A 17,194-nucleotide genomic window follows, 5' to 3' on the forward strand; every position below is an offset into this window, starting at 1 on the left:
TCCTGTATCCCAGGCAGATGTTCCCACTTGCTCTTGCTTAATGTCAGACCGTTGTCAATAGATTTTTAGCAGCCCCATGATTAACTCTTGAGGCAGGGAACCCAGAGCCCAAACTACTCTATTTCTACCACTTTCCATTTAGAAACTTCTGGAGCCTCCAAGGAAACCCTAGGGCTCCTGGAACACAAGCAGGAATCACTTATTCTAGTCCAATATCCTTATTTGAGAGACCGTCAGGCCCAGAGGACAGTGGCTTGCCCAGAGTTATACAGGAAGGACAGGAAGTTATCGCCAAGCCTGGAACAGAACCAAGGTCTCCACTCAAAGCCTTGAGCTTCTTTCAGTCCAGAAGACCCAAAGCTCAACCCAGTGTCAGAATCACATGGGTGTTTAAAACATTGGGCTGGCCAAAAAGTGCCTTCGTTTTTTAAGTAAAAATAAAAGACACATTTTTCATTTTCACCAAGAACTTTATTGAACAATGTATTCATCCTTTTATTCCACTACATTCTGCCATTTTTCAGGCAACTTCATAATTCCATCTTCCCCAAACTTTTTATCTTTTTGAGCAAAGAACTGTTCCAGGTGCCTTTTACAGTCTTCCAGGGAATTGAAATTTTTTCCATTAAGAGAATTTTGTAAAGACCGAAATAAATGGAAATCAAACGTGCAATGGCTGGTGAATACGGCGGATGAATCAGAACTTCCCAGCCAAGCTGTACCTGTTTTTGCCTGGTCATCAGAGAAACATGCGGAGGCTTCCCTGGTGGCACAGTGGTTGAGAGTCCGCCTGCCGATACAGGGGACACGGGTTCGTGCCCCGGTCCGGGAAGATCCCACATGCCGCGGAGCGGTTGGGCCCGTGAGCCATGCCTGCTGAGCGTGGTGTAACATTGATTGTTCTCAATTAACGTCTCGATTTGATCGCTCTCTGCTTCAACTGGTCTACCCGACCACGGAGCATCTTCCAGCAAGGAGCCTCCAGCACGAAACTTCGCAAACCGCTTTTGACGTGTTTGATCAGTCACGGCACCTTCTCCATACGCTGCACGAATCATTTTTTGAGTTTCAGTTGCATTTTTACCTTCCTTGAAATAATAAAGCATAATATGCTGAAAATGTTGCTTTTTTCCTTCCATCTTCAATCTTAAAATGGCTCCCCCAAAATTCACTAATTTTGATAAGTCTCTTTTAAAATGCACATTGATATGACAGCTGTCACATACAATCTAACAAAATTGTTTCGGATGAAGTTAAAGACAACTAAGTATTACTAGAGCCATCTTACGGAGGAAACCGAATGAACCTTTTGGCCAGCCCAATAGATGTTTTTCCAGGTACTTCTCCAAAGAATTCAGATTGGTAGGTCTCGAGTGGGGCCCTGGCATGGGGATTTTTAGGAAACACCAACTGGCTGATGGGGCTGATTTCACTATAAGCAGGGACATATGTTCAGGGTGGGAAGCAGCTTTATCAAAGGGAGGGATGTGAGGGCCTGAGGCTTTCAGGCCAAGCTGTCATTGACTCTGCAGGTCCCTGTAGCACCAAGAGCTCTATTCTTATCTCTACCAAAGAAATAAATGGTGATTCCCAGAGCTATAGGTTGTGTCTGTTCCTGTAGCATCACTTGTTAGGCTCATCCAGAACTTGCGGAGCGCATGCCTATAGGTGGGGTCTGTTACGTAAACAGTAACAGGTGCAGACAGGCGGTCCTGTTAATGACCACCATCTGGATGAATAGACTTAAAAAAAAACCCAAAAACGTATGTGATGGAATTTTCCCCTCTTTGTTTTCTTATTTCTGGTGGCTTAAATATTGTGTTTGGTTTAAATACAGACATGATCCGACCACAAATATTATGGGCAGAAAAGCCAACACAGCAGACTCCGTGGAGAGACTGTCGGTTTCAGGTAAGACATAAAAATAGTGCGTGCTGCGTCTGCAGGTGTGCCTGGCTCTTCCTGGCATGTGTCACCTTGCTCCTCCAGAGGACGCCTCTGGGGAGTTGGTTTACTACCATTTTAGAGAGAAGTAATCGGAGGGGAAGAGGGTAGTCAGCTCCAAGTCACAGATAATCGATGACAGAGTAGAGATGAAAGTGTGGATGGCATGTCTCAGCAGCAGCCAGGTCTAGCTTTGGTTCTTGGTCCCTGGAGGTGGGGCAGAGGAAGACTGAGTCCACAGCCCCTGGGACACAAGAACCGGGAATGGAACTCCAGTCAACTGCTTGTTTTTGTTATGATGATGAATAGGACCATCTGAAAGGTAATCATCTGTGTAAAGTACATTTCAATCTTGTGCCAGGTCCTCCTGACCCCTGTATATTAACTGTTGCTACCTCCATGATAATAGGGGGGAGACAGTGTTGAACTCAGCTGTCAGGGAGCCCCTGGGGACAGGTGTCTCTGATCAGCTGGCCCCTTCACTATTTGGGAAGATGAGATTTCAATCCTGAAGATCTGGTCTTCACAGATTGTCACGGTTTGCATTTTATTTCTGGGGGCTGTGCACCTGGCCTTTGCCTAGGTCACCCACATGCTCTCCCCACTCTAGAAGTGAGTGGAGGTGGGCCTGACCTAGTCAGGAGGTGAGAACATGGCAGCCCTCTTTCCTATAGCTTGGGAATCAGAATCAGGGCTGGGGCGGCCCAGGGAGGGCGCTGGCAATTCCATTTTGACCTGTTAAGCCCTAGAGGACTCAGAGGTGAAAAAGACAAGGTCCCCTCCCTGTCCCAGAATTCACAGGATAATGCCAGGCAGAGGGACACAAGGGCTGGGTCTGCTCAAGCGGGGTTCTGTGGGAACACAGAGGGAGGAGAGACCCAATTTGCCGCAGAGGGACACAGCTGGGGTAAGGCAGGGGTAAGCTGGCCTCTCCAGGCTTCTAGAATCAGGTTCTGCTACATCTGAAACATGGCAAGCCCAGGTTCCTTACAGAATCTCTTTAATGTGTTTTATGTCTTCATGATTCTTGGAGGATCATGAGATGGCATAAAGGTATTGTGCTGGTCAGCTGCTTTGAGTCTCTTTGCTTCTGTGAGCAGCACTGGTGCTAGGCCAAGGAAGCCACTTATGAAAGTGAGAACGTCTCTTCTGCCACTGGTCTCTTTTGAGTGAAGGCACTGGGGCCCTTGGTAAAGGGACGATGTTGCTTGCTGATCTTATTGGTTGTAACACCTTAGTTCCAGTTAGCAAAGTGGATTTGCTGCTTCCCTTCCAGGGCCCTGGAGGGTGGGACTTGGGGCAGGTCCTGTTTTCGTGAGTTGTGAGACGGAGGGAGGGCACCAGGAAGGTGACCTCACCTGGGTGCCCGTTCCTGAGGTAGAGGGGAAGTTCGCTTGAGGATGCCCGGCAGTGCTTAGGTGGGGCTGCAGGAGCCCACACACCTTGCCAGTAATGCCCAGCGTCCACCCTTGGGGTGTTTGTACCTGCTTGCGTGTGGCCTGTAGGGCAGAACCCGCGCACATGGCTCACCCACCGGCCTCCCTCGCCTCACCTGTCTCAGTTGCCATCAGCTCTGGCTTTTCTCATGTGACTAAAATCCTCCTCCCTGCAGCTGTCTTCTTCTTAGTCTGGATTCTCTCCCTTACACGTGGGAAAAGGGGTGCCTGTGTTGAGCCCCCAAGGTGTTCTGGGGTCTTCACCTGTAAAACTTAAGTGGTTTTGCCACTTCATGTCAGTAATGTGTAGATTTTCCATATTGGTGGATTACTTCTGACATAAGAAATGTGGAAAGCTAGGCAGTTGAAAGAAGAGGCATTTTTAAATGAGTGAGGATGCCATTGTCTGTTGAGCTGGGGTTATAACAGGCAGAAAGGAATGAGTTGGTTAGTTCACTGGGACAGGAAGGATTCTGGGCTAACCCCCGTCTGAGTGTTCCCGTGAAGAAGGCCAAGGGACAAGCCACAGCACCCCCTGGTGGACCTCACAGTGACCTGCCATCCCATTAAATGTCCACAGTAGGGATGGCCAGCATGGAGTCATCCCCAGTCCCTCTCCTGGTCCCCTGAGACAAGAAACATTCCTTTCCAAAGGACAAGTCAGACTTAGGAATGTGGTAGGTGGCTGTAGACTACTCCAGAGTTGAGTGGCACCCCCGACGCACCATGGGTGCCGGGGAAAGGGGGTGTATAGTGAAGAAAGGAAGCTTGCCCAAAGAAGGGTCTAAACTTTGCCCTCAGCTACTGGGAAGTGACCACGAGGCCCTTAGAATGTCGCACTTGATAAGAGTGTCTTTCTTTTACCTGGGGACCTTGAGCCTCCCAGGACAATGTGGTTTACGATGAGGGCTTTGGGCCATGTGGTATCCAGTCTGCCTCCAGAGGGGTCAGCCATGATGGCAGTTAGCCGTGGAGCCCAGTGGAAACTCTGCACGCCAAGGCTCAGGTGGGCATCCCTGGTGGGCAGTGCTCTGTGCGTATGGACACACCGTTGTTGGGAGCAGTTAACGCTATTCACAGCTCCGTGGAAGCTCTGCTTTGGAACTTTCCTCGACTCGGCACTATGCACCTTTTCCCTTGGCTGATTTTAACCTGCATTCTTCAGCTGTAATAAACCATAACTGTGAGTATGACGGCTTTCAGTGAGTTCTATGAGTTCTTCTAGTAAATTATTGAACCTCAGGGTGGTCTTGGGACACCCGTGCCCCCAGACTTTGCAGTTGGTAATTATACAGTAGAGTAGAATCCTTCACTATATGAGTCTTTTTTAACACTGGCTATGTGACTGAGCTAACTGACCACAGACACACAGGTTGAACATAAACAAAAAAAAAATCAAGAAAAAAGTGCTAGAGACACAGGCTCTTAGAGGCAGATGTCACAGCAGTGATACTTGGCTATGGGCCCAGCTCACTGTGTGACGGGCTTCAAGTGTGGATACAAACTGAGATAGCTGAGCTCTCACTGAAATGCTTTCTGGTGCCAGGATGAAGAGAAATCCCAAGTCAGTATCCAAGGTTAAAGTGTAATGGTGGACCCCAGTGACTGTGCTCCATTCCTGCCAGAGGGGACCTCTGATTTCTAGGGTTAAATGAGCATAGCATCTGGGTGGATTAGGGATGGAAAGGTGGGTTGGTAACAGGAAGGAGAGGAAGAAACAGATGAAGAGTCAGAAGATGGAGATTTGGATCCTAACATTGTTATGGGCTGGTCACGACTTTGGGAAGGTCACTGATGTCGCTGGATCTTTGCCCCATTTGGCATCTTGCAGGCAGGCATTCCTATGTTTGATAGGAAGATGGAGCTAGATTCAGGGAAGGTAATGAAAGAGAATGTACATTTGTGTACTTTCTCTGTCAGGGGCTGGGTTGGGGCTTGACTTACTATATTAATCAGGGATCTTCATAGAAACAGAACCAGTAGTACACACACACACACACACGTGCATACCATTTATCTATATATATGTATAGCTATAGCTATATCTGTATCTATCTAGAGAGAGAGAGATTTTAAGAAACTGGCTCATATGATTGCAGGGGCTGGCAAGTCTGAAATGTGTAGGGAAGGCCAGCAGGCTGGAAACTCAGGGAAGGGTTGATGCTGCAGTCTTGAGTCTGAATTCCTTAACAGACTAGAAAACGCAGGCACATTTTGTGTGTTGCAGTCTTGAGGAGAACTTCAGAAAATCTAGTCTTTGCTCTCAAGGCCTTCAGCTGATTGGATGAGACCCACCCACATATGGCGGGTGATCTGCTTTACCCAGAGTCTACTGAGTTAAATATCAATCACACCTGAAAAATAGCTTTCCAGCAACATCTAGACTGATGTTCACCCAAGCAACTGGGCACCACAGCCTAGCCAAGGCAATACGTAAAAATAACCATCAGCACATTTAATGCTCACAGCAACAGTGCAAAGTAGGCAGCAAGAACAGTGCTGGGCCTGGGCCTAACATGTTTCTGGCTCCATCTTCACGTGTTACCATGTTGTATCTGGTAAATGATCCCTAAGATCTGCCAGCTGGGACATTTACACTCTTTGTAAACCAAACAACAGACTCCATTTTTCCTACTGTTCCCTCCCCCAAAAAGGGCTGCTGGTGCTAACACCCCCCCACCCCTTTTTTTTTTTTCTAACAAGGTAATGGTCTACTAGGAGCCTGGAAAGCTTATTGGTAGCCAAAGATTTGTCCTTATGTCCAGACTGTGATACTTACCAGCTACCTACTGAATGGTTCAGGGAAGGCATCCGTTCATTCAGCCAAACTGACAAAACCTTTCCGACATACCAGGCATTATGATAAGGACCAGGGCTGGAATATAGCCAAGACACAGACCTGTTTGTATCTCTCAGTCTAGCTGATCTGGAGAAGATTATCATAAGATGAGCAAATGTTTGGAAAGTGCTTTTGATGTTGTAAAATGCTGGCTCTAAGTTTCTGCACGCTCACTGCAGTCACTGAATGTCCAGACTTCCCGTGACCCTATGAAAATGGTAGAGTTGATTTAATTGTCAGCATGGTAGTGACTAAACATGGCAAGCATTCTGAGTACTTATTTGCATAAAAGTTTAAGAAGTTATCAGTTTCGCTTGTAAAATCTCCAGAACCTCATAAGAAATGCTAATGAAAGATCTAAGCTGAAGCTCGACAGTGAGCTTCCCCAAAGAGAGGAAAGAATGAATGGAAATGAAGAGTGCCATTATGCAGGACTGATTTCTTCAAATGCCAGATGTTAATAATTAAACTTTCATTAATGGATAAAAAGAATGAAATAATGCCATTTGCATCAACATGCATGGACCTGGAGATTATCATACTAAGTGAAGTAAGTCAGACAAAAGCAGATATCATATGATATCGCTTATATGTGGAATCTAAAAAAAAAATGATACAAATGAACTTATTTACAAAACAGACAGACTCACAGACTTAGAGAATGAACTTACGGTTACCGGGGGAAGGGTGGGGGGAGGGAGAGATTGGGAGTTTGGGATTGACGTGTACACACTGCTATATTTAAAATAGATAACCAACAAGGACCTACTGTTTAGCACAGGGAACTCTGCTCAATATTCTGTAATAACCTAAATGGGAAAAGAACTTGAAAAAGAATAGATACATGTATATGTATAACTGAATCACTTTGCTGTATACCTGAAACTAACAACATTGTGAATCAACTATGCTCCAATATAAAAAAAAAAAAAGAAAAACTTTCATTAATGGAGAACACAACAGAAGGAATGTTACATCAGTGAACTTAAAAACTCTTCTCCTGCCTAAATGACTTGCCTTCCATTTGGGAAAAATACCCTCTTCTAAGGACAATGAGTTAACTAGGTAAGTTTCCATGATTGGAGAGGCACAGGGACAGACTTTTGTTGTCCATTTACCTGTGATGTCACGGATGCGTCATTGCTCTCGGGTGTGCTACACTTGGCCTCAGGGTTGTAAATAGAACTATGTTAGGACTACTGTGAAACGTAATAAGTAAATAATAAAATATGAATCTTACCAATGAAGAGCAGTACTGTTCCTTGACCAGTGACTTTTAAAGCTATCCTGATGGAGAGAAAAATCAGTTTTACCAATCCATGTAGGCTCTGAGGTAAAAGTGACTTGGAATAGAGAAAGAACCCAAATGGGCCCCAGAAGCCTAGGTTTTCGCATATGAAGGTCAAGGACAGTCTTATTCAGCCATCTTTTTGGTAACTATTTTAGAGTTCACACTCCTGGTACCATCCAAAAAGCTAGTTACGTCTTCTTCCCTGTAATGAAAGAATGTCTTTAACTGAGCCTTTAAAAAAAATTACTTAATAGTTAAGAATGAAAATAAGCTATAAGATAAATATGGTTTCGGTTCATATTCTGCCCCTACTTCTCTCTGGGCCTCAGTTTTCTTAATCTGTAAAATGTGTAGGTTTTAATATATATGGGTTTTATGGCTTCCTGTTCTTTCCAACTTCCTGAAATCACAGCTCCCCAGCCCTGTACCACTCAGCTGTTCAGGTGAGGGAAACTGGGGAAATTGTAGCTGAAAGGTCATCTCCAGCTTTTCCTTGAAACGAAGCTTTGTGCCCTCCCTCCCCTCCACAGCCCCTGGCTATGGCTAGACCCGCGTGGGCAGGGAAGGGAGGCGGTATTCCTGGGGCCGGGCAGGGTCTAAGGGCTTATTCCACGTCTCCTGAGTGTCTCTGGGATAAACATTTGGTGAGGAGGCAGGGGGCTGTGTGGAAAGGGGGTTGCCATGGCAACCCGGAACTGTGTGCTGCTCCAGACCTGTTGATTTCTCCCTCTCTGGCCTCGTGTCTTTTCTGATGGGAGGGGACAAATATTGGGAGTGACCTGGGGAGTTGAGCAAATTCCCGCAAACCATTCCGCAGCCCCCAGCCTGAACACGATTCACAGAGGAGGGGCCCAGCACCAAGATAGCGCACAGCACTCTAAGCTCGCTGCGTCCCAGAACCAGCTTCCTCAGGCCACTCAGTCTTCCTTCAATACTCAAAGCCCACCTGCTCTGAGGGGCCGTTGGAGATTACCCGCCATAGCTCTCTCCCTTCTCTGAATTCCTTCAGCATGTGTGTCGGTGTATCGTGTATGTAAGTCTTCTTAAGGTTTCTCAGCTGCTAAAGGCTGCACATCAACAGAATAGTTAGCCTTAGGATGAATTGTTTCTGTCATCAACCACATACATAACCTTGCACCAGTAACACAGGAAGTGCTGGTGTGGCCAGAGATCTGGGCTCAGGTGTAAGGAATAAATAAGCAAGGGCAGGGGATCTCAGAGAGGGACTCACCCAGAGAAGCCAGGCAGTAGAAGGAGAGGAGAGGGGAGGGGCAGGGGAGGAGGGTGGGGAGAGGACCAAAGGGCAGGGAGAGAGAGGGGGAGGGGGCACGGGAGAGAGAAGGAGAGTGAGTGCGTGTCAAGGGATGAAGGATTCGATGCTGTACTGGAAGAGAGGTGAGAAAACTAGAAGCAAGGGCAGGTACAATTCAATTAGGGGGAAACTAACTGTAAATAACACTCCTAGTTACATTAGGGAACCGATTCTGGTTCCAGCTCCTGAGCACCAGGGCCTGCAGGGTGGGTGGATGCTGAAGGCCTTCTCTGGGAGCAGCAGTAAGGAAGGGCCACTTCTGCCTTTCCCTCCCGCAGGCCCTTCCCAGCCCCGGAGCGCCGCCCGCCAGCCCTGGGAGTGCTGGCCGCTGTGGCCAGAGGCACGATGACGGTGTCTCAGGGCCTCTGCTCCAGCCACCGTTGTTTTCCACTTGACTTTGAGGAAGTTAATGACCAAATGCTTGGCGTGGCCTCAACTGCTCCCTTCTCAACCATGAGCCTGTCCACACGGCAAAGCCTCCTGCTGTCTCGGCTGCTCCCCTGCAGCTGTCAAAGCAGGCAGCTGTCGGGTGGTGTATTGGTTAACACGTGTGAGCTCATTGGAGTCTGGTGTGCGTGGTACAACTTCCACTCTGTTCCCTCAGCTTTTTTCTCAGACTCCCTGGCTCGGAAGATAGCTCTGGCAAGAACCTACATGTATGATATGAAAACACCATCCCTCGTATGCTATATATAGTTGTGCACAGGTGTTAGATAAGAAGTACATGTGTTATAAGTGTAAAATGTGGTCAGAAGACCCAGATGCAAAAATCTATTTGTTCACAGCCGCAGGCATCTGTTCGCAGATGACCCGCCGGTCCCTGCCCTGATCCAGAGAATTACTTAGGACTGTTCAAAATGAACGATACTTGTCAACACGTTCTAAAATCCAGTTAATAAAAAAGGAAAGTGTCAAGTTGCTTCCAAATTGATCTGAGTAGGATTTTTTAAATGTCTGCAATAAAAGTTATTTATAAGACAGATTCTATCAGTTTACACTTAAAAATCTTAAAAACCTTTAATGGCATCCCATTTCCTGTGATGAACACTCCAGGTTCTGGATGGTCATGCAAGGTCTTCCATAATCTAGACTTAGTGTTATTCATCTTTAAGACTATGACCTCCACTGCTTGTACCACAGAGCTTGTTTTCTGGTTGTATCCTTTTGACTATGTAAAAATATAAATTTCTTGGACAAATATATAATTTGCGATGGTCCAAAGCTAGAAGAGATAGTGAATTCATTTATTCATACTGAACACCTAGGCTGGGCTGGGTTTGGTTCTAGCACTGAGGATACAGCAAGGACGAAACAAAGCATCTGCTCTGTGGAGCTTGCATGCTAGTGAGGGAAATGGACCAAAGTGTCGGGTGGGGTAAGAAGAGATACCAAGTGGCTTGGGATGGGAGTAATCACTGATCTCAGAGAGGAGCCTCCCTGATAAGGTGCACTTTGAGCAGAAGAGAGCACCAGCTAAGATTGAGGAGAATGGTGTTTTCAGGCCGTGGGAAGAGCAATGCAAAGACTGTCTTGTATGCTTGGAGCGTTTGTACGACAGCAAGAAGGCCACTTGTGGTGGTGGTGGAGAGAGTGGAGGTGAGAATTGTAGGAGGTGAGGTCAGAGAGGTAGCTAAGGCCAGATCTCATAGAGCATTCTGGCTATGGTCATGACTTTGGATTTTACTCCAGTGACATGGGAAGCCACTGGAAGATTTTGAGCAGTTGAGAGGTATGATTGACTTAGGAATTACACAGTTACTCTGGTTACCATATGCAGAACAGGCTACTGTGGGGAGTCAAGGGTGGAAGCTGGGAGACCAGACAAGAAGTTATTCTAATAGTCTAGGTTAGGGACAGTGGTGGTTTAGACTAGGGTGTGCATGATGGAGGTAGTGAAAATGGTAGGATTCTGTAGACATTTGAAGGTAGGGTTGTAAGGATCTTCTGATCAATCAGACATGGAATGTGGGAGGAGAGTCAATGATTCCAAAGATTTTGGACTGAGCAGTCAGGAACATTGAGACTAGAGTCACTATTTATGGACGTGGGGAGGAGTTTGGGAAAAGCTAAGGGTTCTATTTTGGATCGATTAAATTTAAGACACATGGGCTTCCCTGGTGGCACAGTGGTTGAGAGTCCGCCTGCCGATGCAGGGGACACGGGTTCATGCCCCGGTCTGGGAGGATCCCATATGCCGTGGAGCGGATGGGCCCGTGAGCCATGGCCGCTGAGCCTGCGCGTCCGGAGCCTGTGCTCCGCAACAGGAGAGGCCACAACAGTGAGAGGCCTGTGTACCGCAAAAAAAAAAAAAAAAAAAAAAAAAAATAAGACACACATTCTGTAATTAGAGATATTCAGTAGGCAGTTGGATACAGGCATCTGAAAGTCAGGGAGAAATTAGGACTGGAGAAATAGTGTTGGGAGTGGTTCAGCCTACAGATGGCTTTAGGGAGTGAGGGTATATAAAAAAGGGAAGAAATCCAAGGACCCAGCAATGATGGAGGAGCATCCAAGGGGATAGAATGAGAACCGAGAGAGAGGGATTCCCATGAGGCCAAGGAAAGAAAGCATCCCCAGAAGGAGAGATCAACTAGGTCAGATGCTGCTGATACATCAATAAGATGAAGACTGAGACTTGACCATTGAATTTAACAATAAGAGGTCCATTGCTATGTAGAATTCAGTTTTAGATAGCCCCCGATAGGCCAAAACTATCATGATCATTTTAATAGGAAACCACACATAGGTTCAAATGTATCAAGTTTCATGTGTAGGATTTGGAAGATGTGGGTTAACAACAGTTTCTGAGAAAAAGCCTGGTGGGATTTATGATGCTGAGTGCCATACAAACTACCAAGTGATGGAGATGTCAAAAAAACCACATGGAACTGACTTTGCTGCATAGATGGAAGCAGAGCATCTAGACTAATGGGACTGGGTTCTGTCCGAGAGGTGCACTGCCAGGAGGGCAAGTGTTTCTGTATCTATTTCTGTATAACAAATCACCCTCAGAATGTACTGGTTTAATCCAATGATTTATTATTTCTCATAATTTTATGGATCGGTTGGTTGGTTCTTCTTTTGGTTTTGCCTGGGCTGATATGACTACAGTCCTCTTGTGAATTGACAAGGCCCTGGGTTTAGCTGGGTCCTTCAGACCATATGGTTTTTCATCTTCAAGGAGGCAAAATTGGACTTCCTTGCATGTTGATGGCAGTGATCCAAGAGGGCAAGCCCAAGGTACAATGACTTACCAAGCCTCTGCTTGCACCATATTTGTCCCATTGACCAAAGTGAGTCATATGGCCAAGCCCAAGGTCAAGGTGGGAGGAGACAGTATCAATATATGGATACCAGAGATGTGATTTGTTGGGGGCCTTTTGTATGAAAATCTACCACTGGCAGATTTTGACTTGATATGAGAGAGAAGGTTTTTTGGGTTTTTTTTTTTTTTTTAACATCTTTATTGGAGTATAATTGCTTTACAGTGTTGTGTTAGTTTCTGGGCAGAAGACCTAAACAGACATTTCTCCAAAGAAGATATGCAGAGTGCCAGCTAACACATGAAAGGATGCTCAACATCACTAATCATTAGAGAAATGCAAACCAAAACTACAGTGAGGTATCACCTCACATGGTCAGAATGGCCATCATCAAAAAATCGACAAACAATAAATGCTGGAGAGGGTGTGGAGAAAAGGGAACCCTCTTGCACTGTTGGTGGGAATGTGAATTGATACAGCCACTATGGAGAGAAAAGTTTTAAACAGCAATAGCCATGCAATTAGCTGCTTTATGAAATAGCTGCTCCCTGGTGGTGGTGATGTTCCAACTCTAATTCATATGTTTATTCTTCCACTCATTTAAACATTTTATTAAATACCTATGATATGCAAGATCCTAGGTTAGGTACTGTGAGGGGTAAAAGATGGATAGAATAAAGTCTGTGGAATGACTTTTACAGACCCCTGGGAGAAATGGAAAAACAAAAAAATTGGAGTCACTGAGAGATACTTACAGATAAAGAACAGTGGGAAAGCAGAGAAGAGAGAGAACTTCTGGCTGGAGTCGGGGAGTGGAGGATGAGGAGGCCATTGGAGCCTTTACAGAAAAGGTAACATTTTAGCAGAGAGAAAGGAAGGAAACTAATAGTTATGGAGTTCTTCTCTGAGCCAGGCACAGTACTAGGCTCTGTGTGAATGTTTCACCCTTTAATCCTTGTGGCAAGCACACCATTCCCATCTAAGGACACTGGATCTCAGAGTGTTCACACAGGCATTGTCAGGCCAAGAATTTAAGTCTTGGTCTGGCTAGTCTAAAATCTGTATTCTTCACAGGAAATTAGGCTGCCTCAATAAAATTATCATGTATGATAATTCAGATATTTTAAAGTACTTTAAAAAGCTCATTCAAGCCTCACAACAAATATGAGGAAAATATTATCCCCATTTTATAGGTGAAGAAATTGAAGCTCAGAGAAATTGAGTCAGATAGATGTGGCACTTTTGCATTAACTCTTCCCTCTGCCTGGAATTCTGTTTCCTGTGACTTTATGTGTCTGGCTCCTTCCTGTCATTCAGGTCTCAGCTTAAATGTCACCTTCCCTCATCACCAAGTCTGAAGTGGCCCCACGTCTTAGGCTCGCATATCATCCTATTTAAATTCTTTGTGTGGCACTTGTCACTGTTCGGATGATCTGTTTTGTTTTGTTTTGTTTTTCTTTAAACTTTGCTGATTGCTGGTTTTCAGTTTCTCCCCATTAGAAACTAAACTCCATGAATGCAATATTTTTCTTTTTCTCTTTTTTTAGCTTGATTTTATTTTAATCCCACACATCAGATACTTATGTTTCATAGTCATATTTATTTTTATTTACATACAAGTTTACTCTTTCTTATTGCTCACCAGTCCTTCTTTCTTTTTGTCCTTTTTTCGATATCATTTTCCTTCTTCTTAATGTATATCCTTTAGTTCAGATATTCCTTTAATCAGGGTCTATTGTACTGAATGAACTCTGATTTCGTATGTCTGGAAATGCTGTATTTCCTGTTGTTCTTGAAATATAGTTTCAGTGCTTGTATTTAGTACAGTTCTGAGTTGACAGCGATTTTCTCTCAGCATTTTGAAGATATTCTGTTGACTTCTGGCTTTCGTTGTTGCTGTTGAGGTCAGCTGTCAGCCTAATCACTGTTCCTTAATAGTGTTTCCCCACTCCACCCCCCACCCCCTCACCCCCTCACCCCCCACCCCCTCACCCCCCCACTCCCGCCCCGCCACCGGCTATTTTTAAGATCTTCTTTCTTTGGTTTTCTATAGCTTCATTATGATGCGTACTGCTTGGAATAGGTTAGATTCCCTGAAACTGAGAAGTGGTGTCAACTATGGAAAATTCTAAGCCATCTTCTTTTCAAATATTTCTTCGTTCTTTTCTCCCTATTTACATCTTCTGGAACCTCAATTATACATAAGTTGCATCTTTTCATTCTCTCATTCATGTATCTTAACATCTTATTTATATTTTTCACCTTTTTGGCTGATGCATCCTGGATAATTCTTTAGCTGTTTCCCCCAGTCTAATAGGTACATTTTTCTTCCTGTGTCTAACCTGCTGTTTAAGTCATCCAATGTGTTTTAAATTTCATTTATCGTAGTGTTTATTTCATGAAGTTGTATTTGGTTCTTTAAAATAGGTTTGTTCAGCTTTGCTAATCTTTTGCTCCTTTGGATTACTATAATTTCCCTCATTTCTTTAACCATGTTAAACCTACTTATTAAAATTTTTTCTCTAATCATTTAATACCTGCAGGCTCTATGAGTCTGATTCTGCAATTTATTGTTTCTGTTGACTCTTACTAATATTGGCTTGTACTCCACGTATTTAGTGATTTTGCTGTTCATTTCTGAAAATAACAAGAGGCCTGAGTTGAATTTTCAGAGAGAATTTTCTTGGAGAGAATTTGTGTTTCTTCTGCCAGGTGTTTGGAGCACTGTCCAATCGAGGACAACTTTAAACTAAGTTTGGCACCCTCTATTTTTGGTGTGAATTCCAGCCCTAAATCCTCATCAATATTAGTTTGTGGTAGGAAAAATTAGGGGAATGTTTTTTTTTCCTGCCACTTTCCTACTCTAAGGGTCAAGTCTGAGCCAGATAAATCTTTGATGGGGCAACTAAGGTATCACCCTGTAGGCTTCCCAGTTAATAAACGTCCCATTTTGCTTGGGATCTAGGATTTTTTCCTCTAGTCTCTTATATGTATGGCCCTAGACCAACAGGAAATTCAGAGATTCCCACAAGGAAAATGACCTTGTAGCTTAGTTATCCCCATTGAATTGTACTTCCTTATCTTTATTTCCCCTGATTGTACTCCTTGTTCTCCTGCTAGCTCGGCCACACTTTAAGATATGTTTTATGTTTTATCCAGAATTCTTAGTTGTTCTGTACTGGGAAGGTATTCTCTCCTTGTTTATCCCGACATATTGCCAGAAGCAGAAGCACCTATTCTTTTTCCACGCTACATTACTTGGCCTCAAAGCTTGACGAACACTTATCAGAGATGTAGCAAAAAGTCATTTCTGTTTTGAGTGATGTTACCAGAATCCTGTTCTCTTAATATTAAAAATGTCCCTCTTTCCCCCAAGATCATCTAACCATAAAAGAAAAGCAAAGGTCTTTGTGTAAAATGAAGAGCCAGTGTGGCTGCAACACAATAAGAAATGGGAAGAGAGGCATGAGAATAAGTTGGAGATACAGATTGGAATCAGATCATGAAGAAGTATTGTGGGGAACTGGGTTTTTTCTAAGTCAAATAGGAAATCATTAAAGGTGTTAAACAGGATAGGGATCTGAACTAAGTCTATTTGAAGACTGTAAACGAGGATGACAAATTGTTGGAGGGCAGAAGTGGAAAAATGGAGACCTGCTGGGAGACTTTCATTAGCCCCAGATAAGAAATGGAGGTGGCTTGGAGTAGCACGGTAGCCAGGAGACACAAAAATGTGTATAAGTATAGTATCTATTGTTATGTAACTAATTACTCCAAAATGTAGCAACTTAAAACAATCAGCACTTGTATCACCCAGTTTCTGAGTGCTAGGAGTCTAGGAGCAACTTGTCTGAGTGGCTCTGGCTCAGGGTCAATAGTCAAGCTTACATCTGGGGCTGCCTCAAGGCCGCCTCAAGGCCATCTCAAGGCTTGACTGGGCTGGGGAATCCACGTTCAAGCTCACTCATGTGGTTGCTGGAAGGCTCAATCCCTTGCTGCCTGATGGCCAGAGGCTTCTGTTCCCTACCATATGGACCTCTCCAAGGGCTATTCACAACATGGCAGTTTGCAGCTAGCTTCCCTCAGAGTCGGGGTGCTGGTGGGAGAACAAGATGGAAGTCATAGTCTTTTTATATCCTAATCTCTGAAGTAACATATCATCAACTCTGCCATATGCTATTGGTTGTACAAACCAACCTGAGACAGTATGGGAGAGGACTACACAAGGGTATGAATATCAGGAAGTGGGAATCATTGGGGACCATCTTGGAAGCTGCCTACCATAATGCATATGAGATCTACTTTGGCTGTAGAACAAACCAAATGATGAATTTGATGTGAGGAAAGGGAAGAAAATAAGGATGGCTTCCAGGCTTTTGGTTTTAGTTACTTTACTACAATTGGAAGAAAAGTGAGGAGAAATCAAGAGTTCTTCTTTCAACATGTGCAGAAGTTGCAAAGCCTTTTAGATATCCAAGTGGATGTATCAGTAAGAAGTTTGAATGAATGATTCTGGAGCTTGGGAGAGAGCCCAAGACAGGAGATTAAATTTGCAAGTCATAACCTATAGATGAGATCTAAAACATAGGCACTGGATGAGATCACTTAGTTGCAGTTATTCGCAACCTTAGCTGCCCATTAGAATCATCTGGGAAGCTTGAAAAATTGACACCAGGCCATTCTCCAAGTCAACTAAATCAACATATCTGGACATGGCACCCAACCATTGGGATTTTTAAAGTTCCCCAGTGATTTCAATGAGAACCGAAGATTGAAAACCACTGACAAGGGAGAAAATGCAAGAAGGGAAAAGAAGGGAGCCCACGACCCCTGCGTGTACGCGAGGGTAGAGGATGATGGTGCTGCAGAGGGAGAAAGTTAAGGCATAAGACACAGCTTCTTTCGCAGTGCCTGAGAATTGGTTTATTTTGTGGTTGACAAGCTGGTGAGCTGAGAGCAGTTTGTACGCTCCACATGCAAAGGGTCATCCTCTGTGGCTGATGAAGAACATAGGATCACTTTGGAATTTCAAAATGTAAAAAGTTGAATACACTGATTCCATTTCATAATGCAGTCAGACTTAATTAGACCCAAAGTATTTACCCACTG

At 44.5% G+C, this 17,194-nt stretch overlaps 1 protein-coding gene across 1 annotated transcript in view; it reads left to right on the forward strand.

Annotated features, from left to right (window-relative positions):
* The first annotated feature begins 1,834 nt into the window (after positions 1-1,834).
* The window catches only part of PLXNA4 (plexin A4), a 607,888-nt gene continuing 592,528 nt past the window's right edge, over positions 1,835-17,194 (forward strand). Inside the window, exon 1 of the mRNA XM_082661365.1 lies at positions 1,835-1,911. The gene's annotated coding sequence lies outside the window, so the exon portion shown is untranslated. The remainder of the gene's footprint in view (positions 1,912-17,194) is intronic.

This window comes from Grampus griseus (assembly GCF_964374135.1).
Source record: "Grampus griseus genome assembly, chromosome: 9".
NCBI classification, from domain to species: Eukaryota; Metazoa; Chordata; class Mammalia; order Artiodactyla; family Delphinidae; genus Grampus; species Grampus griseus.